The sequence below is a fragment of the Camarhynchus parvulus genome, chromosome Z (genome assembly GCF_901933205.1).
Source record: "Camarhynchus parvulus chromosome Z, STF_HiC, whole genome shotgun sequence".
In the NCBI taxonomy this organism is placed as follows: domain Eukaryota; kingdom Metazoa; phylum Chordata; class Aves; order Passeriformes; family Thraupidae; genus Camarhynchus; species Camarhynchus parvulus.
Window position 1 is genome coordinate 13,630,718 of NC_044601.1, and position 26,447 is coordinate 13,657,164.

General features: G+C 34.5%; 1 protein-coding gene across 3 annotated transcripts in view; it reads left to right on the forward strand.

Annotated features, from left to right (window-relative positions):
* LINGO2 (leucine rich repeat and Ig domain containing 2) overlaps positions 1 to 26,447 on the forward strand; it is a 489,656-nt gene that overhangs the window by 105,027 nt on the left and 358,182 nt on the right. Inside the window, exon 1 of one of the 3 annotated variants that reach the window (XM_030968284.1) lies at positions 14,410 to 14,526. The exons of the other annotated variants lie outside the window; for them this stretch is intronic. The gene's annotated coding sequence lies outside the window, so the exon portion shown is untranslated. Of the gene's footprint in view, positions 1 to 14,409; positions 14,527 to 26,447 lie in introns of those variants that run through there. 3 annotated transcript variants of the gene reach the window in all.

The window sequence follows — 26,447 nt, forward strand, 5'->3', positions numbered from 1 at the left end:
TTCCCAAAAGCTGAATAACCAAGAAATCTGTGGGATCCTGTGGAAAATATGGGCATTATGCCTTGTTTGTTCATGTGCATTTTTTCTGTGACTTAATAATGACTAGAGTATTTCTAAACCTAGTGTGAAATATTATTGAAGAATAATTACTTTTTCTTGCTCAAATGCACAGCCATTTAAAATAGTTATTATAGTTTGGGAATGTGTTTATTACAGAGAATTTGCTGATGAAAAAAATAATTACTTGGCTCTGTGATGTTTTCAATTTGAGAAAAGCAGTAACAGCCTACTGTTGAGTTTATTGTACTTTTCATTAAAGCAGCTGTTATTGGCTATTCTCAGAGGGAGGATATGAACCATTGTTCTGATGCAATAATTATTGTTTTCATACAGAACCATCTGGTTTTACCTCTGTTCTCAGTATTTTTAACATTGGTAAGAAATAGTGAATATTCATAAAAGCTGAGTTTTTATGTAATTTTCAAATAATTAGATGTATTTGTTTTGTTTCAGTTAATTTAAGGCAGGAGACTAGACTTAACTTTTAGCTTATTCTTCAACAAAAAACTAAGAATTTTTAAGGACAGGCCCTGAATACGATTGGATAGGCTAGCAGAAACATAATGCAATTTGTGGCATTTTTGTGGGTTGGGATATTTTTGTTTGACTGCTTTTTGTTTTGGTTTGTTTTACTTTGAACTGAAACATTATGTAAAGATTTGACATTAGCAGCACACTTGAGAGAGTCTCCAGTGCTTTACGTCAAATGGGTGCTTAGTCATGGAGTGCTTTTTCACAGCGTTGCTAGAAATAAGAACACAGTTGAGTTAGGTGACTCGGTGGGTGTCCTCTTTAAGATGGATTTAGATCTGTCTTAGATCAAAAGATATAAAAAGTAGCTTCTCTATTCACAAGTTCATAGAGCAGTACCAAACTTTTGATTACAACATTCTGATAAGAATTAAATTCCTAATGGAAATGCAGCCCCTAATCCCACAGGCTTGGAAGAATGAGAAATATATCAAGGCTATTTGCTTTTTCCTACACCTGTCACAAATCTCTAAAATGGCTCTGGTTAAGGTGCTGCTAATGACTAACTCAATTACCTTCAAAAGGATTTTGCTTCTTCACAGTCTAACATTTTAAGACAACTCTGGTTATCAAATGAATTCTTCCTCGTCTCTCAGTGGTTTTCTCTTTCCCAGATACAGCAGGGGGCATTTCATAGTTTCAAGGGCATTCCTGGCAGAAAGTGCATAATAATATTAATTGCAAAACTCTCCAGGTACTTGTCATAGTCCTGAAGAGATCAGCCTGCCCTGGCATTGTGTATTCACATAAAGCTCTGCAAGCAGCAGGATGCTTGAATTTATTATTGCTGCCAGAAAGCAGGCACAGTTTGCTGGTAGTGGTTTGTCAACAGTGCTGTGCAGTTTTGTAAACTGATGGCAATTTTATTTTATATTTTGCATAAGGTTTTTGGGCAGGTCCTAGTGACACTTGGTAAAGTTTCATGGTAGCTGAAAGATAGAATCAGTCTGATGACTCCAGAGCATTAAGATGGCAAAACACTATTAAGACTTAAAACAAATCAGCACTGATAACTCACACACATGGGAGTTTTATGCCAAAAGTCATATTCCAGCATGTAAGCTAGAGTTTTGCCTATATCTAAAATGTATGGAGCTGTTCTGCAGTCCTGATTATTATTGAAGTAACTGAATAATCTTCTCCAAAGAGTAATTCAGACACAGAATTTTACTGAAGATGAGAGAATCTCAAGTGACTAAATTAACCAAATTTTCAAATGAGGAAAGCTGAGTCATGCTGATCTCTAGATGGTCACTATTCTAAAAATATTCACCTTGAAAGTTGAGGTTGTCACATCCTCTTGGTGTGTGAAGGTAAGGAGATGCTAATAGAAAACTGGGGTGGAAAGCTCCCAGAAATGCTTTTTCTCAATGGTACCTGAAGTTTCATCTCTTGAAGCTTGTCCAGAAACCTGGGCAGATCTGGCTGGCCAGTTGGAGCTGAAGGATGCTGGTACTGTTTAGTTGCTGAATTCTGGAAGTCTGAAAATCTTACAAGGAACTCTGCTGTAGTTACCTTTCATATTTGAATATATGTTGTAATTCTTACTTTGTTTTGTGCAATATTAACTTCCTCTGATTAAGTTGTATTTGAAATACTAAATTTGGTATCTTTAATATACCCCTGAGAAAAAAAGGATCAGTCTACAAATAATTTTCTTAGTTTTGTGAGAATTTTCAGAGTTCATTGTAAATTTTAGTGGTATATAAATTATTTCAAGACAAACATAATTTGTTACTGTTTTCTGTTCTTTCTGGATGGCCCCATCTGACTGGGAATTGATACTTTTATTACCACATTCTCACCTTATTTCCTAACTCTTGCTATAAAAGAAATTTGGCTCTCCTATTGCTGGTGTTTAAGTGCGTTTAACTTTCTAGTGTCAATTGTCGTTTGTGTGTTTGTTATAGGAGGTTTAGTCTCAGTGAAAAAAAGTCCCATCAAAGAACTAATTTATTTTCTTCCGTATCCAACCTATTTCTTTTTTAACATTGATAAAGTGACCTTCATTGTTTCAGACTGGCTTCAGCAGGGATAGGGCAATTTTTTCTCTACTAGATGAAGAATTCCACTAAGTTTCTTCTAATCAAATCATTAGCAATGGTAAAATCAAGAGAATGTGAACAGGCAAGCCTGCTGTTATGGACAGAAGTTCATTTAGGAACTTCATTTAATTTCATTTTGAAAGCAAGCATACATAAGAAGTTTATTCAAGAACTAGAAAAAGACAAAACCAGACATCATTCAAGGCACTATTCAAATCTTTCTTATGCTCTTTTTGGTTAATATGCAGCAATTAAAATTTACCTAAAATAATAATTAAAAATTATTTTAACTAATCATTCAAAATAAGCAATGAAAATTACATGTATTCTTTGAAACAAAACTCCTGTCTTTTATGTGATGCTGTGGTATGGGTGTCTTATCACAGTTAGATAGCAGTTATCATAAGGAAACACCACATCCTTTTCTGAATAGATGTTGCAGTTAATTGACAGTGTCATTTTTATCTCGGGATACAGCTATTGCTGGTCTTTTGGAAAATTAATGTAATATGATAATTGAGGCTGATATTTGCCTGTAGTTTGTGCACACATTTAGTGGCTGTACTGAATTGCTGTGTCACAAGGAGGCTTAAGATCTCATTAGGAGCCTTTGTTTTATGCAAATACTTGGGAGGCAGTCCATCCAAACCCAGGAAAAAAAGTCAGCAATAAATATGTAGGAAAAATTATTTCTCTCAGAGAGAAATAATAGGGGTTTCCACATCTTTTCCACAGAAACAGATATATTTCTGTTTTATATGTTTTAAATAACATATATTTTTTGAGGGTATTCTGAAGTCTTTGCAGAGACTTTGTATCAACATTTTTTGCCTGTCTATAAAAGTGAAAGTTAGAGTAGCAACATGATGCAGCAGCTAGAGCAAGTACAATAAAATCTCTAAAGAGCTTAAAATATTGAGCACATTCATTTTATAAAAAATCAAAACATGCTAGAAAAAGGAAACATTTTACCATACCATAGAAGACTTATTAATAATGCCTGCATTAAAATTTGTTTAATTTCCACCAAAATATTTCTGGAATAGGAAGGATTTTAGATTACAGGGAAAAAATATTATAAAATTATAATACCTGGCTAAAGCTAGGTAAGATGAGGGCATATGCTCAGCACACAATCATTTTGTGTTTTAGTGACATAGGTTGCTGTTTAGCGAACAGAATATCTGTAGCTATTTGTAGTACAGGATATTAGGAATTTTCACAGAACCTTTCACAGCCCATCTGGGGACCTTTGTACGCTTTACAGAAACATATCTAGTCTATTGTACAAGGTATACTCTCTGGTATAGCTACATATCCTGTAGATATTCCTGTAGTATTTCCACATTTCTTTAGAATAAAAGCTGCCTTAACCTAGGGGGAAAAAGAAATCAAGTTGTTACAACAACTCTTGGGAGGATTTCTGATTTCAGTCAAAAGTCCCTGACAAAAGTCCCAGTGTCAGATATATACATCCTTTTATACCTGACACTGAGGAGAAAGAATTTTCTTTCCCATAAGTGTAAATTGTTGCAACAGTGACACTTTGGTCATTTAACCCTAGAGGAGTTTCAGCCTTCTCAGTTAGCCAGGTTACAGGACTATCAACTGCCAACTGAATGAAGCATCTGTGAAAGGAGCGTTTTAAAACTCCCCAGAAAGCACCTCTTGTACAACATGTCTCTACTGGAGTTTCTTCTTACTGGCATCTTCAGTCAACAGAGAACCCAGGCATTGCAATCATTGGTTTGTGTATGAAGCAGACAGTGAAATAGAAATCTATCGGCAGAATCCAACACACTGTCAATTGAGGGGTTAATTGCTATTTGTGTGTAGCTGAAAACTGTGTATATACTTCTATAAAGAATTATGCTTAATGACCACTGTGATTTTTTACTGGTTCTGCGAGTGCACACATTTAGATTTTTTAGTTATCTGTACAATTGGAAAGTATTTGAAGCCACCTTAGTACAAGTACACCTACATAAATGAAAACAACAGTCAAGTGGGAGTAGCCCACAACATTATTTACAAAAATACTATATGACTCCAGCAAATTATTTTAAAAGATATGAAATAGTTTTGCTGAGTTTCAACGCAAAATTGGTGCATTGGATAAGTGTTTAAAATCTGGAAAGCATAGTTGTATTTTTTCTTACAGGAAAGAATCTTTCTTAGGTTCTTCCTTGAAACATTTTGAATAAATCTAATCCATCAAAGAACATCTCAGAAAATTACATTCATCTTGATACAGAAATATGTGATGATGAGTTGTTAAATCATCATGACCCTATGGACATGACCAAATTATTTAAAATGTAGAAAAACATCCTGAATGCGAGTGTTAGTGGCATTAAACCCGATTTCCAGTAAAAATAGTGGAATACATTTAATTTATCACTGTTTTCTTAAGTCAAGATGTTAAAAATACATAAATACATTAATTTTTCATTTCAAATGTGGTAAAGTGGAAGTGAGGGAAGTCACAGTGCTGCATCACAGAGTAGTCCAGTTGGAGAAGATTCAAAGACAATGAACTATAATAACTGGGGGTTATAGGTAGTATTTCTCCATAGAAGAACTTCTTTATTTTAGCCTAAACAAAACACAGCTGTGTTACGCATGGCAGATTTTTACTTTGACAAAAATATTCCTTCTTCAGATGTGAGCATAATTATTCTATTATTTGAAGTGGTAACAAAGAGATAATGAAAGAAACCTTTTTGTACACTGTTGTCGCTAGAGATGGGTGTGCATACACTTTGATGTAATATTCTTCTTCCTCCTCTTCCTGGCAAACAGAACAGCATTTGTGTTGACCAGAAGTGCCCTGGACTGGCAAAATTATATTTCGGCCGATGTCTGTTTTTGAAGGGAATATTCAGCTTTTGTTTCAGCTTTCGCAATGAGCAATTCTTTTGTTGCCTTTTTTTTTTTACACTAATGCAAGGAGGAAATTTTTCTTTCATCTTGACCAATGGTGCTGAAACAGAAAATCGCCAGGAAAATAGAATACCCCTTGGCCATTGGTGTTACACTGTGTTCTGCATCATATCCATTCTCCACTAAGTAATTGTGCTCCTCAGATTCTATATAAAGAAACTGTATGCCGGCAGTCCATATAGAGATGGACACAGTAGTAAAATCCCCAGTGGAAACTATTCAAAAATCAAAATGTGAGAATATAATTTGTAGTAGTATTTCTGCATTATTTAGTTCTGTAGCTGTTCCCTTCAATTCACTGATTAAAGCCTTGTAATTGGCAGTAGATCTCACAAAGATAGAATTGTAGCCCTATATGTTAGAAGAAAAGAGCTTCTTTAGATATTTGTAGATTTTCATACTGAACTGAATGTACTTTTTTAAAAATCTCATTTTTGGAGATCTCTCGCTTGAAAGCTTAGCTTCTGGGAGTTACTGGAGACTGTGAGAGGTAAACTCAGGAGCATATAATGCCACACAATAGTTTTTGAATTTGGACAACATTAGGGTGCTTCTTTTTCTTTCCTATTTTGTGCTTGGTAAGGAAAGCTGATAGGATTGTCTTGTAGTTATAGAATGTGCCAAGATTTATTGGATCTATTTCTCCATAGCCTCTGTCAAACTATATAAACTTTCCAATCCTTTATTTTTGTACTTTAATATTGGGAATACGCCTTTATCTGGTTTTATGTAAGTTCTCTGAAATAATGCTTTTTCATTGGTGACTTGCATTCAGGCACCAAATGGAACAACTAGCATTATTTACAAATATATGGATGAAAAAGAAAAATGGTGGCATTAACTACAAAAATATCTTTTGCTATTTTGAAAAAAATAATATATCTGGAGAGAAAATTATTTGGATAAATTATTTATAATCAAATGTAATAAGAGACGCAGCATAAGTTTCAATGAAAATTTGAATTATAGTTGGAAGAGGAAAAGGGAGAGGAATAAGGGGTTTTTATAATGTTTTATTCATAGGCAGCATGACAAGACAGATAGTTGAATTCACTCCCATTTGTCTATCATAAACAGAGATGTTGGTACATGGGCAAAATTTTTACCATAATTTGGATCTCTGACTCTTATAAAGACTGGGAAAGTAGAACAGACATTAAACCTGGAGGTAAACAGTTTCTTATTTAAATATCTGCTTGAGAAGCTATGTTTTGTATTTTGTGCAATTAACACCATTTTTATCACATAAATTATAAGAATTTAACAGAAAAATCGTGTACCAGAAATGCCAGTGGAAAGTATACTTACTCTCAGAGTTTATGAGAAATACCTGTATTTTTCTCTCACCCACTGTACAGAGGTCCAAATTTTTTTTTTTAATTAATGTGACTGCAAACAAGAAAAAAGAAATCCTTAATACTTTTTCAGCCTTTATCAATGGCCATGCAGATTCACTATGGAAACAACCATGTACTTCCATTGCTAGATACAGATACTTTAAAAATTACAGAATTTGAAACCCTCCTAATACATCTGGTTTACTAATGAGACAAATTCATGTCTCATATATGCTCTCTGTATAATTTTCTTAGTCAGGACTAGCTCTTTAATTGGCATGAGTTAAATTACAGCCTATTAACCGTTTTTGCTGCGTCTCTTTCTCTTGTCATTGCTTCAGATGATGAAGTAACTGGAAGAGAAATGACCAAGCTTACAGAAAATGTTGAGCAGTTCACTTGCATTGAAACAAGTCCCAAGAGATATTAGTAACCTTTACAGAAAAGATAGTAAAGGGCAAGATGTTGACTGTAACTCTTAGGTTGGCAGTCTTCTTATCAAGAGCTGCAGTAATGTCTAGGTTTATGCACTCCATTTGCTCTCATTGAAAATGCAGACCAGGCATATCACATACTTAACATTCAGCAAGAGTGGAATCACTGCATTGTACAAGAAGTTACTCTGTCTTACAAGGAAGTGCCTGTTAACAATGTGTTAAGCTGAACTTGAGAGGCGAAAAGGACATCTGAATTATGAAAATCTAGTTTTTCCATAATATTACAACAGTAATACTCATAAGTAAGTCAATCTTTTTCCAACAAGGCCAAGTTCTTGTCTTTACACAGCCAATAAATTCCATATCTGGCTTATATTGACAGCTATATGATAAATTTTTAATTTTTTTTTAATACACACTCCATTTTCATCTTGTCCTCTGAGAAGATGCTACAGTTTTTTATAGTAGCTACGGAATGAGAGCAGCAATCCCTATTCCTCTTAACTGTTATGTTTTTCAACTTTGAATTCCTTCTAGGCCAAATATCAAAGAATGCAAGCTCACTAACAAGACCAATCTGGCTGTGATGAGGGAAAACCTTGATTAATAATTAAATGTATATTTTAGGCAATGTTGTTGTAGATTGTGAGGATTATTTTCTTAACACAAAATATTGTGATATGAGATAGACGCAGTAGTTTTGAATTGTGCTACTTGGAAAGATTGGGTGCCAAATTCTTAACCAAACACTGACATTAGATTTGTTTTTTGGTGCGAGATGCTCCACAGCTGAAACAAAACAGGTTTCTGAGTTACTCAGAGCACAGTGTGTTTAAAATTTTTCCCCTCATCTTCCTGAAGCCTCCAAAACTACCTTCAGTATTTCAGCTGTGCCATCCTTCTGAGGTCTAGTAAATTTAGAGGAAATCTGGAGATTTCATCTTGATTTCTTGATGTTTTTACTTTTCTCTTGTATAATGAAATTGCCATAATCAGTTTGTCTTACAGAGGCGAGTTTTAAAGCTCATTTTCCAAAAGCATGGTTCTTTATCCCTTTGTAAAATGATAAATGCTCCTCCAGGGTCGCCCCCCTGACTTTTTAGTACCTTGTAAGCATTTTGCAGAAAGGTGATGGCATGATGAGCGTACAGAAAAAGGAGCAAATAGAGAGTATTTTTTGGATTTTCTATTTCTGTTGCATCTACATTGCCTTAGATAAGGTAATTTGGTGAAATAAAATTAGTAAAAAAAGAATAATGAATTTGCAGCCCACAGACAGGAGAAATGATAGATTATTAGAGCTCAAGAAGCATCCTTTTTTGTCTTGAATATCCTGTAAAAACCTGAGATACAGTGTGGGTTTTTTTAGAATTAATTTAATTGCATGTTTTCTAAATAGCTGGGGAACCTTCTGCCCTCCCCCAACAAAGCTGATTTTAATTTATTCTCCTATGGTAACCACAAGAAATTAGGAGTATGAAGATTTTCCCCTGCTGATCCCACCAAGGTTTTCTCAGGACACCAGCTTTCAAGTATGGAAAATTATTATTCATGTCACATCAGTAGCACTCAGTTTACCAGAAATACTGAATTATCAAAAGTAGAAGTCATCTATTCAATTTATTCTACCTTATAATTGCTTCTGTATTGGTGTTCATATTTGCATAAAGTGTTGAAAATTTGTTAAAATGCTTTTTATATTTTCTCTCATGCAAGAAAATAGCAATCACTTCAGTAGGCATTTGTTTCAGTTATATGAAGATATTTGAGATCATGTTACAATGTGTTCTAGCTTTACAGTGATTTAGATGAACTAGAATTTCACATTCTCCATTTTCTCTACAGTAGAAATCACATCAGTGATTTAAATAAATTAAGAGACAGTCACTGTAATAGAAAACCAGAGATTCAAAACACTGGTGATTAAGTAATTGGTGATGTTTGTGTTTAGTCTTCACCAGTGTCAACAATTCCTAACATGATGATCCTCTGTACTGAATCACACTTCAAGAAGAAAAATTAAACAAAATAACAGCAACAAAAATAATGTATTTCTGATCATAGCATAAAGAATATTCTCCAAATTTGTAATGTATATAGGAAAAATTTGTAGAAAATACAGGGTAAGGTAAGCACATTTTAATTTAAGAATCCATAATGACATGGCTAATACTGCTTAAGAGAGGTATCATGACTGTAGTCATGAAAATATTAAAACATGTATCTGCCATATACTTTTATACTTTGTGAAATGCTATTAGGTTATGCAGGCTTTATCTGTATTTTCTTTCTTATAATGTACTAATGGAAATGTTTCCAACCTTTCTTTGAAATGTTCTCTGTACAAAAGAAAAAAGCTTTCTTTCAAATTTTTAAGAGAAAGTTTCTCTGTTGAATACAGTATGTGGCTAAACAGCCAGATTTTTTTTATTATTTTTTACTACTTGATATTTAAGAACCAATGTAGAAATTCACAATTTTCCTGTGATAAACCATCTAGTAGTATTCTGATATAGGTCCTACTCCAGATCAATGTAGTAAATGGTTCTCATGAGTGCGCTGGCATTTGGCCAGCAGTCAACCTGCTACAGGTATCAAACTACAAAACACTAATTTGTGTCTCCCTAATAGGTCCTCGATTTTATTTCAAAACAGAATTTTATTTTAATCCCAAAAAATTTGAAATCATGTTGTGATCTCTAGTTAGATCTACTTTAAAAGTCACCTTAGATATATTTAACAGTACTAGTTGCTTGTATATGGAAAAAATAGAATATCTTCTAAGCTATCTAAACCTCTGCTACTTAAACAGAACAGTCAACAATCTTATATGAAAAGTCATAGTCAAGTTTTTTGATCTCAGCCCTGGGAAACCATACTAATAAGTTGATTTGAGAAGTGCCATAATGTCTCTCTTCAACTAATTCACAATTATATGAAAAAGTAATATATCCTTCAGGCAATCATCTTGAAGATTACTATTTTGATTTATAAGGATAGGATAGGATAGGATAGGATAGGATAGGATAGGATAGGATAGGATAGGATAGAGCAGAATAATTCAGCTGGAAGGGATGTACAGTGATGATCTGGTCCAGCTCTAGTCAAACACTGACTACAGAAATCTGCCAAAGCCATATCCTATAAGAATTGCTTCAGAACCTGTGTTGCTACTAGAAAAGGCAATAATCCAGATTTTGATAGACAATAATGACATAGATTTTGTAAGGCTGGAAAACCTGGTTTTTCACCTATGAATCAAGCAAGGCTTTTGCAAATCATTCTATGGAGCTGGACTCCTGATTAGGGCTAACTCCTGGTGTTCTTGGTGGTCTGTGGTCTTCCCTGTGTATTTAGTGCCAGAAAGAGGTCTCAGAAGAGCCCACACAACCATTGTTAACCTGCTCTCTGCTTCCATGCTCTTTCACTTCCGAGACGAAAAATAATGGAGCTAAAAATAAAATGGAGATAAATGGAGATGAAATTAACAGAAATTCAAAAATTTCTGTTTGCACTCTGGGTCTCCTATCTATGAAGCAAGGAACAACAGTAGCTAGCTTTGGTTATGACAAGCTGATTTAAAAGTCAAGCTAAGGCTGTAGAACAGAGAGATCTACAAATTCTTCAGGCATCAGTAAGAGTTACAAATACTTTCTTCTGTGGACAGATTGTTAATGGTTTCAAATTGAAAATATTGTGGTTTAAACTTTAAAATTAATCTCATACTTACTGATTTCTGTTAGTGCAGGTATCTGCCTTCTCTTTCCTTGTGTCAAATACATGTGTTTAGAAAGGTTTAATTTTAAGATGGGGTGAAAGATTAAGCTCTGCAACTTTCAGATAAGAGAACACTAACTATAAAATAAAGGGTGAATAAGTCCCTTTGTTTGTATCAGTTCTGCCTATTTTCTCTCTGAGCTACAACTTGAACAATCTTCATCCCTATGACAAGTGTCACCAAGAATCTAGACATTGTTAGACGAAAAGCAGAATGTCTTCATCTGAATCACTGGGAGGCTGTGACATGTTGCTTTTAAAATACAGCTTCAAGCATAAGCAAGTCAATGTCTTTAATTAGAAGGATAGAGAGCAGTACAGGAATTAACAGTAGAATTGTGAACTATGATGGGCTTGTAGATCATGTTTCTATGTACATATCAACATATGGTCCTGGAAAAGTTGCTTCTTTTCCTTCTGGTTAATTTTTTTCTTTGCAAAATCTAAACTAATTTTTCAGTTTAGGCAGTACATCCTCTAGAATGGGAATCTTCTTTGTATGGTGTTAACACCTGACTGCAATGGATCCTGTTTCCTACTCATTTTCTGTTCATCTGTAGTAGTGACTTAAAAAATTAGATTTACTTCCAAACAGGTTTGAAAAATTACAGGTATTCTCATAGAAATGTCTGTAACATTTGAGTAAGAAAGCAAATTACTATTCATGTATCAGGCTACATTTTCATATTTGCTTTTATAAGAAAAATGAAAAGAAATGTGACTGCATAAATAGATTTATTCCCATTTATGCATTTTATGACAGTTTTGTACAAACGCGCTTCATATTAAATGTAGGTTGCCTGGAATTAACTCGGTAAAATAAGTACCTAAGCTTTCACAGCAATTTCTACTTGCTTCATAATACACCTTAATATAAGTTTTGCTGCTCTCTTCAAATATTAATAAATAAATAGCATTTTTAGCAGTTTTTAGGGGGATACATCATGGCTTAATAAAATTATGCCTCTGATTTCCTAGACTAATTTTTTTCCTACTGAAAAATTGGGAAATATAAGCAGTATTTAAATATATCTTTTGCTTCTTTAAGTATTAGGCCTCAGGAAATCTTAGCAATAAATTATATATTTTTAAAACCTATAAATAGATGAAAAATTAATTTGTTTTATCAGAGTGAATAATAATACATAAATCTGAAGAGATCTAAAACTTAAGAGTTCAATCCTACTATAACAGCTAGCGTAATTTGAAATTCCAACCTTTATTTCAGTAGTGCCAAGGTTAAATCACAAAAATTATTTGGTGCACGCAGTTCAGAAACCAGAAAATCTCTAAGGGACTTAGGTCTGAGGATTTTCTGAAGACTGCAGATGCCTTTTTATTTTTCAGTTCTGTTGAATGTTCAGAGAAGTTGACAGAGCTCAGCTGTGATCTGAGAAGAAATTAACTCCATGGAGCTCCTGGAGTATGAGTCTAGCATATTCCTTTACAAATACCATGACCTGTATTTTTTGATGCTTTGGTTTAATAATGTTTATTCAGGTATTTAAGACTGATGTAGTTTATATACTTCTGAGGCACCAATATAAGTCCAGATTAGACTTGTCATTAGTCTACATTATAAGAATGTAATGACTGCTCAATCAAAGACATACTATATAAACTTATGGTCAGATGGCAACTCATTTTGTTATTAAAAAGTAATTGTAACTTTTAAAAAAATAAAAATTTGCTGTCCAGAAAGAGTAGATTAAGAGTTTAGATTTCGTGTACTGCATTTCTGGAATTTTAGATTTGCAGTCTTAAATGCCCAGATGTACTTTCATGTTTCTAGGAACTGAGCATTGCTACAGTCGCTTATAAAGATTTTTCACAGACCATAAAAAAGACCAAAAAAATGTATCTAGTATTTCTATTATTTTCTTCAGTTCAGTCTGTGAAAATCAACTGGAAATTTTGCCTGACTTTTCAGTCTGCTTTGGATCTGCTGCTGAAAAAAAAAAGGCCCTCTGAAAACACATCATTATAGTCTTCAAAATCAGGAAATGCTGAGTACCAGACTTGTTTCATTGGATTTTTTGCAAAAATATCTATTTGAAGAAACAATTTGTGGTAACAACAGGCCTTGCAGGTAGTTTGTGAGTGTCTAAAAACTATACTACATGAAGCTCGTGTATTTTGATAATTAGCACTGCACCTAGAAATGTTTCCTTTAAAATCAAGAGAATTGTTTATATGCAGAGCTTAACCCAGCTTTCTCAGCCTGTCTTAACAGGAGTGGTGTTTCATACATCTGATCATCTTTGTCCCTTCCTCTGGACTCAGTTAAAAAAATCCAAATCCTCCTGGTGGCTCCAGAGCTGAATGCATTGCAGCAGGGAAGGATCCCCTCCCTCCCCTGCAGCCCACACTTGGATGCTTTGGTTGCAGCCCAGGACATGTTTGGCTTTCTGACCTGTGAGCACACTTTACAGGATCACATTCAGTTTTTCCTCCACCAGCACCTCTAAGTCCTCCTCCTCAGGGCTGCTCTCAATCCACTCCTGATCCAGATAGGGTCTTTATGCCTGTGCAGGGCCTGACACCTGGACTTGCTGAACTTCGTGAGGTTGTGCAGACCTACCTGTCAACCCTGCCAAGGCCCCTCTGGATTTACAACTCCTCCCTCTAAAATATCAGCCACATAACATAGCACTGACACACTCCAGAATCCATCATGGAGATCGATTAAGCAGTTTGTCCTGTCTCAGATTCCTGGACGTTCCCCATAAATATTCAGGTAAGGAGGAGAGTAAGAAAATGGAAATGTATATTTTCTGGCACTTCATGTTCTAGGGACATTTGGGGGTGCAGTTTCTCTCAAACCTTCTGTATTTAAGTAAAATCAGGTTATATGAGCTTTCAATTTAATATTTCTAAATTCCACAATGTTCTGAGACATTTATCCCTTTTTTCTAGTTCCCATCTTATTTATCTTCTTCTGAAATGGCTTGCTTAGCTCTTCTCTTTAAAATTAAGGTTCTTCTCTATGCTAGTACTGTAGTAAGATATAGTGTAGTCTTGCTTCACTGAATATTATATGATAATGAAATGCACCATTTTACTTAGCAATTTCTAAACACCTTCCCATGTTTCATGGATATTCTTAATTATAATGACTATGTTTCAGGAAGGCATTGTATTGTATTATGATATGATATGATATGATATGATATGATATGATATGATATGATATGATATGATATGATATGATATGATATTACATTCTATTTGATGAAATTACTAAGGTTGCTTTTTTTTTTTTTTTAATCTTAGTTTCCATGGAAAGGAAAGGTTTACATGGTTATACTCTTTGTCAGAAACCAAGCTTGTTTTCTCCCTCTGATACCTTCATGTTAACTGTGATACCGTAATGGTCACTGCTGCTTCTAACCGCAAGTAATATTTCTATCTTTGTCTATCAGATAGAAAATTCATTTGTATGAAACCCTAGAAATCTGAATTTGGGTAGAGAGAGCTGCATTAGGAATTCCTTAGAGGGAAAAGTACTTTACAACACAGAGAAACTCTGTCTTGAATACCTGCTTGTTTGAAAAACACATTAGGCTGTATAGGTTATGGCAAGGAATTGAAATTCAGTATTTCAAGCTAATAAAGGGAAGAAGTTCAAGGAAAGTATGTAGTACAAGGAAAGTATGTGGGACATCCATTAGACAGTGGTAAGATTTAAGGAGAGAAAAGTGATTGTTTTATTTTCTTGTTTGTATATAATTTTGTAGTTACAATATGAGAGAACAGAGATTAAGGTCTCCAGGAAATGCTGGGATGCTGCATCCATACAATATGTGGAATATTTCAATTTACATGCTTTTTAAAGAACCTATCCAAATATATTGAATAACAACATTATTTTGCAGAAAGATCTATTCAGATGGTTACATCAATATGCTGTTTAGAGTTGCAAAATAGTAGGAGCTAAATAATAATGTTCAATCTCTTCAGATTCCACAACATTCCTATGTGTTGACTTTGTAGCACTGGGCAATGATCAGGCAGTCTCAAAAATTTCTGTAAGGATTTTTTTCCCCTAAATTCATATTATAAGGATTTATTGTATTTTACAATTGGATTTGAAGTGTATTTTACATTATTTTAGCTAGGGTAGGAAGCTGTTTGCATTTTTTTTTCTTCTATGAGACTTGTAATTTTCTGTTTTCTTCATGTCATCTGCAGTTGTTCTAATGGACCGTTCACTAGGCAATCAGCCAGTTATTTGAAACACCTGCAGCACCTTTATGGATAAGGCAGACTGCTCACTGAAAGAAGTCTGTCATTTTGTGAAATGTAGGATAAGTTATGGAATCTTCTGCATGTTAAGTAATTAACTGACTGACTAGGTTTGCATTCTTAATACTGGCAGAAGCCCTTATTTGCTATGTATCTTAGACCTAGTATTAACAGCATTTTGCTGAACATTCAGCTGACTCTTTCACATAATTGTCATAGTGATTGTCAGACTGTGTCAAGGTGACTAATTTTTTTTCTTTCACAGTAGTTCAACTGTATTGTTCTGGTTAATTTACTTGGTCACAGAAAGCAAGATGTAATCTGCAAGTGCAAGCACTCAAAAATATGAAACCATACTAAATATGTTTCATTTTGATTTTTAAAACATGCATTTTTCTGGGTTGTTCAATTCAAACAGAATACATCAGCCATGAATCTGAGAAGCAGCAGATACTATTTTTTACTTGTGTTTTCATTCTAATGCACTCCTTTTTCAATTTCTCAAATCAACAGATATGATAGGACTCTTGGCAGCAATGATGGTATAGAAAAAAGGACAATCCTTTAGCTAAGGAATTATTCTGAGTCCTCATTGTGAAAAGGAAACTTGACTCATCCAGGCCCATGAATAAATTGAGACTTTATTATCTGTGTTAAAACAATTGCAGGGGAAAGATCATTGTTGAAACAATGCCATTGGGATTTGCACAAAAAACTTCCAGAAAAGCAATGTACACAAAAAAAAATCTGAGTATATTTTCAGTGATATGAAATCTGCTTTAAATAAGAGTATTCATTAGGGCAGCCAGGAACTTCCTTGTTTTTCATTGATGCCACAGTATCATCTTTGCTCTTACATATAATGAATTTTCTCGTTTCACTTCAAGTGTCAAGAAAATGTACACATCAGGATGGTGGTCAGAATCCCTAGATAGCTTGGTCTTGTTACCTTTCTTGCCCATAAAGAACCAGACTTCTAATATACAAATCAGATTTTATTTGCCTGAAAATCTAAGAGGCAGGATCAGACTTTTTTCATCTAGACATGTTTTGCATTGTATCTAAAAAAGAGGCAAAAATGTTTCACAGAATCACAGAATCACAAAATACCCTGTGTTGGAAGGGTCTCACAAGGTCTATTGAGTCCAGCTCCTGTTGCTTAATGACACCATCCCCAAGATGTGCAAAATGTGCTACAAGGCACACCATATGCCTTAGAGCTTTGTCCAAATGTTTCATGTGACCAGGCTGCCTGGGGAGCTAGTTCCAATGCCCAGTCACACTCTGGGTGAAAAACCTTCTCCTGATATCCAACCTAAACCTCTCATGACTCAACTTCAGGCCATCTCCCTGGGTTCTGTCACTGTCACCACAGAGGTCAGGGTCTGCCCCTCCTCTTTCCTCGCAGGAAGGTTGTAGACTGCAACAAGATCTCCCCTCATTCTTCTCTTCTCCAAGTTGAACAGACCGAGTGGTCTCAGCCATTCCTCACAAGGTTTCTCCTCAAGGTCCTTTACCATCTATGTTGCACTTTCTAGAATAATTTCATATCTATCTTATGCTGTGGCACCCAGAGCTACACACAGGACTCACTTGGGGTGAGGCCACCCCAGTGCAGAGCAGGGCAGGACAATCCCCTCCCTTGCCTGGCTGTGATGCTGTGCCTGATGCCCCCCAGGACACGGGTGACCCTCCTGGCTGCCAGGGCACTGCTGGTTCATGTTCAACTTGTAATCAACCCAGGCCCCTTTCTGCATAGCTGGTTTCCAGCCTCTCATTCCCTAGTCTGTCTGTACATCCAGGGTTGCCTCATCCCACTTGCACTTGTTAGACTTCATGTGGTTGGTGATTGCCCAGCCCTCTGATTTGTTCAGGTCCCTCTACAGGGCCTGCCTTGGAGAGAATCAGGAACATCTCCCAATTTTGAATCACCTGTAAATGTACTTATTATCCCTTTCAGTCCTTCATGCAAATAATTTATGAAGATCCCGAAGAGCACAGGGCCAGGTCACTCATCATGTGACATGTGAGACTGACAGGCCTCCTGTTTCTGTCCTCCTTCTTTCCATATTGGAAAATCCGGACAATATTTGCCAAATTCTGATCAGCTAGGATGTCTCTGGATTCCCATTTACCTTGGTTTCTAGTAAACATAAACCGCTGCCATTTTCTCAAGTCCAGAAGTCCAACCATATTTCCACTGGTTTAGCCTGCTCTTTAAAATAAATAAAATTTCCTGAAAGCAAATCTGTGAGCATTAGTGTGGCCAGGGCCATGGTCATCTCCCTGTGCTTGGCACTGGTGAGGTCTCATCTTGAAACCTGTGTTCAGTTTTGAATCTCTCATTACAATAAAAACATTAAAGTGCTGTGTCATTTCCAGAGAAAGGCGATAAAGTCGTAGAAAGGTCTGGAACCAAGTTTTCTGAAGACTGATTGAGGGAGCTGGGAGTGTTTAGGCTGGTGAAAAGGAGGCTCAGGGAAGACCTTATTCCTCTCTACAACTTCCTGAAAAGAGGTTGCAGTGAGGTGGATGTCAGTGTCTTCTGGGTAACTAGTGACAGGCTGAAAAGAAATGGCTTTAGCTGCTTCAGAGAAGGTTTATATGGGATATTAGGAAAAATATCTTCCCAGAAAAATGTTGTCAAGTACCGGAACAGGCTACCCAGGGTTGAGTCACTATCCCTGTTAGATGTGTCATTTGGGGATATAGCTTAGTAGTGGACTTGAGCAGTGATGGGTTAATGACTGAATTTGATGTTCTTATAGAATGCAGTTCATTCCTTTTTTTTTTATTAACACTACTAGATTTTAGTTATTTTTATTCATAAAGGAAGGAAAAACAGAAAAAGAAAGAGCTAATGGGAGTGGTTATGATGATGTTCATTATTATTTCAAAGCATCTTCTTCTGATCATGATTGAACTTGTTTAGCTGCTGCCAGTCAATATTCTTTGAAGAAAACTGCCTACTAGCAGAGAAAGGAGTTGTGTCAGAAAATCACTGTGAAATTAGGGTGACAGGAATAGAAATATGAATCTGAAACAGAAAACAGAAAAGTATTTATTGCATCCCTTTTTCCTCTATATTCCACTATAAATATTTATGACTTTTCCTTTAACTGAGTTTGGCTCAGCACAGCTTTGTGCCAGGACCACAGGCCAATAGTTCCTGTTTTGTTTTTTTTTCCTGGTGTCCAGTGCTATATCTAAAAGTCTATCTGTCTATAATTGAGTGGAAGTTTCAAAGATGTTACTGTTAATCAAATTTGTGTTTCTGGCAGGATCAGGAGTACTGAGAATTAAACATAAAGGGTATTGTCTTCATTACCTTCTCAAGTGCTCTATGGCTATAGAAATGTCTGCCGGTGCTAATGTAGGCTTAGAAAAGACCATAATGTGAAGCCATGAAGAATTGGTATAATCTCTTAATCTTCTGTTTTGTCATTCCATGGCTAAATGGATTCTGCTCTAAGGATAGAAATTAAAAGTATAAATACTTTGTCAGCTATGTCTCTGCTTTCCAAATTGCATTAGTGTGCCGGATCACTCCATTTACCTAGAATCTCGGGTGACTGAAGGTATGAAATCTGTGATCACAAAAATACTGGGAGTATTCACTCCATGAAGTTCAGTGGTTTAATTGGCATTTTCATGTATTTCTAAGACTGCTAGCAGACCTGACTTGCAAGTAATGACCCCTTGGAGAAGACCTTGGAATTAAGCCCAAGAGGAAGAGGGAGAACTATAGAGAAACCACCAAGCATGACTTATGGCCTTTCAAAAAATTCACAACCTGCCTTCAACGGATTAAAAGCAGGCCCACTTTAACATACACATGTAAACTATTGTGTTTTTTTTTTTTTCAAGGTATTCACTATAAAGTTTGAATGTATCTTTATATTCCACCAATAATCATTTTTTATGGTCAATGCAAAAGGCATTATCTCATTTTAGGAATGTTGGCTGACTCTTTCTAGACCCCTGTTCCACAGCGATACAAATCTAAGGCTCTGGCAATCAGTTATAGTGAAGGATAGCATGATTCCACATACATGAGTTGGGGAATGTGAAGAGTAGACTTAACCATAAACTACAACAAAGAGTATTGTGGCATATTATATGATTTATGTAGCATATGGAACATTTGAGGATTAGTTTTAAAGAGCTGGTGTTCAGAAATGAAAAACATTGTGTATTAAGGTTCTTCTCTCTATATATGCTGCTTTAGTAATCTCATCTAAAATTTGCAGTTTGCTTAACGTATTTTAAATTTTTTATAACTGAACCCTTGGATGTGACTGTAAGTACAGAGAGATTTCTTGGAAATGCTACAGACATAAGAACTATGTCTAGATGCTGAGGACAACCTGTGACAGATAATTCCTAAAATTTATTCCTAGATCCTAAGTGCTCAGAATTTGGCTGACTGTTCAGAAATTTCTAACAGAGGGGCAAATGTTTGCCATAAAGTTAATTCCTTATAAAATACATTGGTTGGTGCCTTTTAATTTTTTTTCCTTAGTAAAGTATTAGGAGTAATTCTGGGTTACCTAAATGATTTTTTTCTCTCTTGGAGCAGAGACTGTGTGTTTCATGGTTGTATTAGTTTTTCTTGAATCTCATGCAAGACAATTTATGTTTTATGAATTACCATAGACAATTGTACTAGAATAAAAATACAAGTAAAATTAAAGTTTGGGACATTTTGTAGGACTTGAAAAGCAATGCAGATATATATTTGGACTCTGTAACCAGGTCTATGATGCAATAAGTTATTTTAGTGAGCTCTTTCATAAAACACTACTGTGGGGAGCCATGGAAAGAAAAAACAACATTCAATCCTTTCTCTCAAGTCACACACCCTAGAAAAACTCAGAATTCAAAAAAAATACATGCAAAATCGCTATGATTTTTAGTAAGGGTTTGATATTTAATTATATCTTTTTGAAAATAATGTAGAATTTTTACATACAAAATGCTTCATGGTACCATTTCCTAAGCGCAGAAGGCCTATAATGCACTGACATTAATGTCACCCTTACTTATTAATCTGAGAAGAAGAAGAGGAAGAAGATGATCCATACTTTTGCCTTCTGCAGAAAATAAATCTATTGGCGAGGTGAACAAGTTACACTGAATTTCAGTATATGATTGATAGAAGATAATTCTCTTTTTTTATGATTCCTAAAACTTCCTCAGATACCTTTCATGTGTTCATGAATTTTAAAACTTTCATTTTAAAAAGACTTCTGAGCTTTGGACAGCATAGTTTACTTCCATGCTCTTGCTAGTTTACAAACTGAAAGACTTAGCTCATGAAAAATGCTGTAGAAATAACCTTTAGTTTATAATTCATCCAAATGAATGTGTCTGAACAGGAAATTGTAGCATTTAGGGAGACAGAATTTTTATATGAATACTGGTAGTGTAGACACTGATTTAGGTGGAAGTGCTTGTTGCACTGCTGAGCTGTATTCTACAGTAACCAATCATCAATTTTTTACTTGTCATTGTTAATATTCTGCCATCATATTTTAACTGACCTATCAATCTCAAACTCTAATTTAAAATTATGAAAGTAAATCTAAAGAGTGTGATCTAAAACATTGTCAGTGGCATAAAATCAGTAAAGCAAAGGAAACCAGAATTTAGATATTGGTTTAGCTGCAAAATTGTTCCTAAATGCAAAAGTAATGTTTTCCCAAAAATGGCATACTTTACATTACATGAGATAGGGACTTTGAACTCTCAAACAGATCAGCGCTCCCATACAACATGGTCTCATCTGTAAACTGAGTGAGGGTACACTCATCCAGGCCCTTGGTAAAGCTATTAAACAGAACTGGCCCCAGTACAGAGCCCTGGAGACCAGCATTTTTGACTGTTTTCCAACTGGATTTGACTCCATCCACTGCCACTCTCTGGTCTGGGCTAATGAGCCATTTTTTTACCCAGTGAAGAGTTCACTTATCCAGACCCTGAGTAGCTACAGCAATGAACTGGATTTCAGTGCAAATCATAATACAAAATGTCTCTGCATGTTTTTCCAGACACCTACTTCTCAGGTGCAGAACCAGCACATCAGGATACAGACATCTAAAGACAACTCATGAACCCCTTTTTTTCTGCAGATGAATCCCTTTTTCTTCTAAAATAAAGTGGTATTGTGTTTGCAAGATTTTTCAAAGTCTGAAAAATCAGCATTTGATATGGAATATATGGCGGTTGTCAAAAATTCCACTGAAATGTTCATATCCAAAGAGATATTCAAAATGCTTAATTAATATTGGAGTAGAATTATCAATATTTTGACACATTACATTACATTACTTAATGAAAAGAAAAAAATATCTGTCAGATATCAACTAGGAAATTGATACAGAAATGTGTGTCCACACTAGTTCAAATATTTTTAATCAGAATTTCTTTTTAAATATTATTAAATGAGATGTTTTCATTTGATCTGTTGTTCTGAAATAGTGTCATTGAAAGACAAAAGTCTCTTTTAGACTGTGTTTTTTGGAGGCTATGGTTTTGTGACTTCATAACAGATTCTAGTCTGGATGGGATATTTATCTCTTTTTCTAAAATGAGTATTCACAATGGTTGCCTCTGCATTAAATTATTCAAATGCATCAAAAATTATCTGCCTCTGGAAGACACCTTCTTGGATGTCCCTCTTATAAGTATCATAGAGATGGGATTCAAAGCTATACTTAATTGGCAAAATAGCGTGTTTTAGAGAACAGAGCTTCTGAGACCACAATGGTATTACTGACAAATCAGCATGTTGTCACAGATACATACAGTGCTGGGTTCAGTTCAAGTAAAATCCAGCTTCAAAACAGAAGGATTTGCAGAGTAAAATACTGGTCTAGCAGGTGGTGCAGTTTTTATCCACATTATTACTATTGATAATCCCCTACATAAGGGATGTAGGTTTTTTCCTGCAATTTTCAATTTTATTTTCTACTACAAATAAATTCTAAGCACAATTAAGACATGATGACGCTGAAATTTGCAATAAACTCTAAATTTTACTTTCTTTTGCCCTGATCACAAATTTATTTTCTGTAAGTGAAGAAATCAGAATATGTTTATTCATAAAAGCTACTAATTCTTAATAATTTTTCACAACTTGAATATATTAGCTTCACAACCAATTTTAATATATTTAATTAAGCTCAAAGAATAGGGTAGTGAGTCTTTAAATGCTCCAGTTAACTAGAAAATGGCATCATCTTCCTTTCACTCTCTGACACCACTTTTAATTATTCCCCTTAAATTACTATTGGGTGTAATTAGTTTTTTTTTTCTTGCAGAGGTGCCACTGTACAAAGTAGGGGGAAATGCTTGACTACTACACATGAAGACAGTTCATATTATAACTAATTTCTGAAGCCATATGACTGAATGTAATATAAAAGTATTGCTTACAATAAACCTCTTTTAACCCCAGGGAAGGTGAAGGCTATTGAAGTTCATGGTATGCTCATTCAAAGAGGTAATTAAGGACTTAAATCTTCCTTCCCTTCATTACCCTCCTATTTCCAAATCCCAAAATATTCTGTTAAGTTTTTACCTTAAAAAATGGAGGTGACAAAGCTTAACTCAGTACATTAGGCTTGTCTGAACTTTTAATATTATAGTTCATAATTTTTCTGTCAAATTAATTGTTTTTCACCATGATTATTTTGTACTTAAATTTAGCATCTAAACTGAGAGTATAGCCTTTCACAAACAATGGCTAAAGAGAAAGATACCCAAAGTGTACTCTATAAATTTTGTGTGTTGAACAAATTATTTATTTTCAATGGTTTGCAAGGGACAGAGGTGCAGAAAAACAGCTACTTTTTTTTTTTTTTAGCATGGAATTTTATACAAGGTTTATTGTCTCCAATTTCATATTCACTTGATATGAATCTAGGTACTAAATCACCTTAATTTTCTTATTTGAAAATAAGAAAATAAGTGTCCAGCACAGAAGTTGACATTCTAAGACTAAGGGTAGAAATATTCTGAACCAATTACTTTTGGAGAAGATGTATTTGTTTTCCAGGACAACAAAGATTATTGTAAAGGGCAATATAATCCTAACTCTACTGCCAAATAACGTTAAGGTTTGTAATTACCAGTAATGATGGTGAGATTATACCAAGAATCATGGTGAAATTAAAAAAATTATTTAGTAATTAATGGTTATTAAAAGGAAATTACTGCCCTGAGAGAAATAGTTGAGTCATTTCACTACTGGTGGTAGTGATGCCAAAAGATATTTGCTTTTTTATATATTTTTCATATATTCATAGCTCTGCTGTCTATTATTTTATATTTATATAGTTTCTTACCTAGCTTCAGTACTTCATTATTCAAACACAATCCTGGAATCCAATTCTAATCTTGCTTCTTCCATGAACCAAGACCATGTCACTTTCCCATGGACTTAGACGTAAAAAATTTGGGACTAGAAACAACGAGGTTTCAGTAAGGGGCCAAACCAAGAGGGGAATTACTTCATTTACTGTACTTCTAACTGGGGATTCTTGTCAATTATGCTAATTTTCTAAAATTGTGAAAATATCAGAGCCCTATATCATGTGTGCATTCCATCCTAAGTACACCTGGAGGATCTTCCATAAATGGTAACTGCTTCTTGAGACTTTGATTAGGTGAAGAGACTGTACAATATAACTTCATTAGTAGCCCATGTTAGTTAACACACTGGATTTTCTTCTCTTAATGAGATACCTGTGAAATCTTGTTAAACACTTGATCATCAGTAGTTTCCAAGTGTATTTGACTGCAAGGGGAGATTTTCTGCTGGAAAATTATATGATGTACCTGATTACTTTGGCTGTGGTAATATAAGAAAGATCATTTAGATTTGAAGGCAAAAGCAAAGATTCCATTATGGAATAGTAATAGCTGAGAAAAAAAATACATCCTGAAAATTTAGCCAATGGAATATTAAAAAGTACAGGGTAAGGTGTGTTTGATGAAAACATACAATTATTTTATTCATTTATTTATTTGATGGTAGTAGTAGTATGACACCACAGAAGATGAAAAAAATAGCCAAAAAAGAAGCATTAAGAGTTAGATGTATTTCAAACAGAGATCATAATTAAAGCAGTGCAAGAACATAGCTTATGGCTATTCAGATCTTCTGGGGGGTAAGAGAGAAGTACATGATCCTTGATAACTTCAATAATCTAAATTTCTATATGGCAGGAGGTAGTCGTGTTACAGACCTCAAGGTAATAGCTTTGCATGTTATGATTGCATATCTTTACTTTCTCTTTTTAAATAATATAATTAATATGTCTAAATTTTAGGATTTCATAAAAATTAATATGATTCCATTGCAGAATTTTTGAATATATTAGATTTGTCATGGTGCCCACAAATATATTTTGTTTTGTTTTGGACAGTTTGTTTGGGTTTTTTACCCCACAGACTAATCATCTTATTATATTGAAAACCTGGTTGAAAGTCTAGTTTACATTGCATCAAAGTATTACATATTTTGCTATTTATATTTGCATTTTTTGCCTGATTTATATAAAGGAATCTTCATCGAATAGGGTAGCAATTTCAACACACAAAAAAAAATTGGCAAATCGTTTAGAAAGTAACTTGACAAAGACTTTTAGATGTCTAAGGTATTCATTAAAACTGTTACTGATTTTAATGTATATTTAATGTACTTTTACTAGAGAGCCATGCAGTTTGTTAATGATTTTAATAAAATTGCTTATTTTCTTATAAGCAAATATAAAATTTCTGAATGCTAAATTAGGTAATGGTAATAAGGTACTGCACTAATGTGATTCCAGCTTACTTTAAACTTTTCTTCAGCTACTACAATAAACCAATATTTCAAGTTAATTACGAATACTTTTCATTCATGTAGTAAGTCAGACTTTCTATATAGATGCATATTTTAGTTAGATATAGAGTAGATCTGCTCAATTATTATCAAAAGAAAGAAAAAGAATGTTTTTATTTTATCTCGAGAGTAATTTTTTGAAGTGTTACTGTAAATTATAGACTCAAATAAAAAGCATGGTTTGCTTTTAGCATATTCATTTATTTTAGTATTTAAGTAATTAATTTAATTAGTAACTTACATTAGCAGAGCAATTCAACTGTTTTCACTTCTGACTAATGAGAAGTAGCCAGCTTAAAGTACAGAAAACCTTTCTCTTCTCTGAAAGAAATTAGGACTGATTTCAGTTACACCTAGACCCCTGTATTTTCCAACTAAACACCAATTTGCTAAATTAAGCTCCAATTTTTAGTACTGCACGTGACATCAAGAGAAGCAACAAGTATCAAAGCGCAGCACTAGGCCTGCCTTTGCTTTTGTACGTGGGCCCAGCATTCCCTGTAGCCACCCTTGATGCTGTTTTATCTTGTATGGTTCTCAAACTGCTGTCTGTGCCTGCTTTTATGGACAGCTTTTCTTAGCCATGGGTCAGCTACTGATGGTCCTGCTCCTCAAATTGGTAGAAGTCCTTATATTGACAATGAATCACTGTTATTTTCTACTGATTTAATAATAAAAGAATAAGAGTGATCTTTAAACTTTGGACAGTACTTTAGCTTTGATCTTTGTGATTAGTGTTAGGGATGTTGCTTTTAAAACTTTTGTTAGAAGAGTGACTAACTCTAAGCCATTTTGAATTAATGGAGACTAATTTTAAAGGAAAAATATTTTCATAAATCCAGATTAAAGTATTTCAAAATTGCTTTTACTGAGGTTATTTGGATTTTTTAATTGCTTGTGCACTCTGTTACTTATGTTGTATTTGATAATTTGTGATTTACTTATTCCGCCTAAATACATCAAAATATGAATTATTGGAGAATGGTGCCTATGCGTATAATGAATTAATGAGAACTGTGAATGGTTAATAGCTTTACAAATCTAAGAAAACCAGAATTTACTTCAACACCTCATTGGCTATCATTGGTAAGCCAGCAGTTCCCATGAATTTTTTTTCCGTCAGCCAAGTAAGTGGGAACAGTACTACCCTTCTTCATATGTTTAAATATGGGTTCCATGGGTT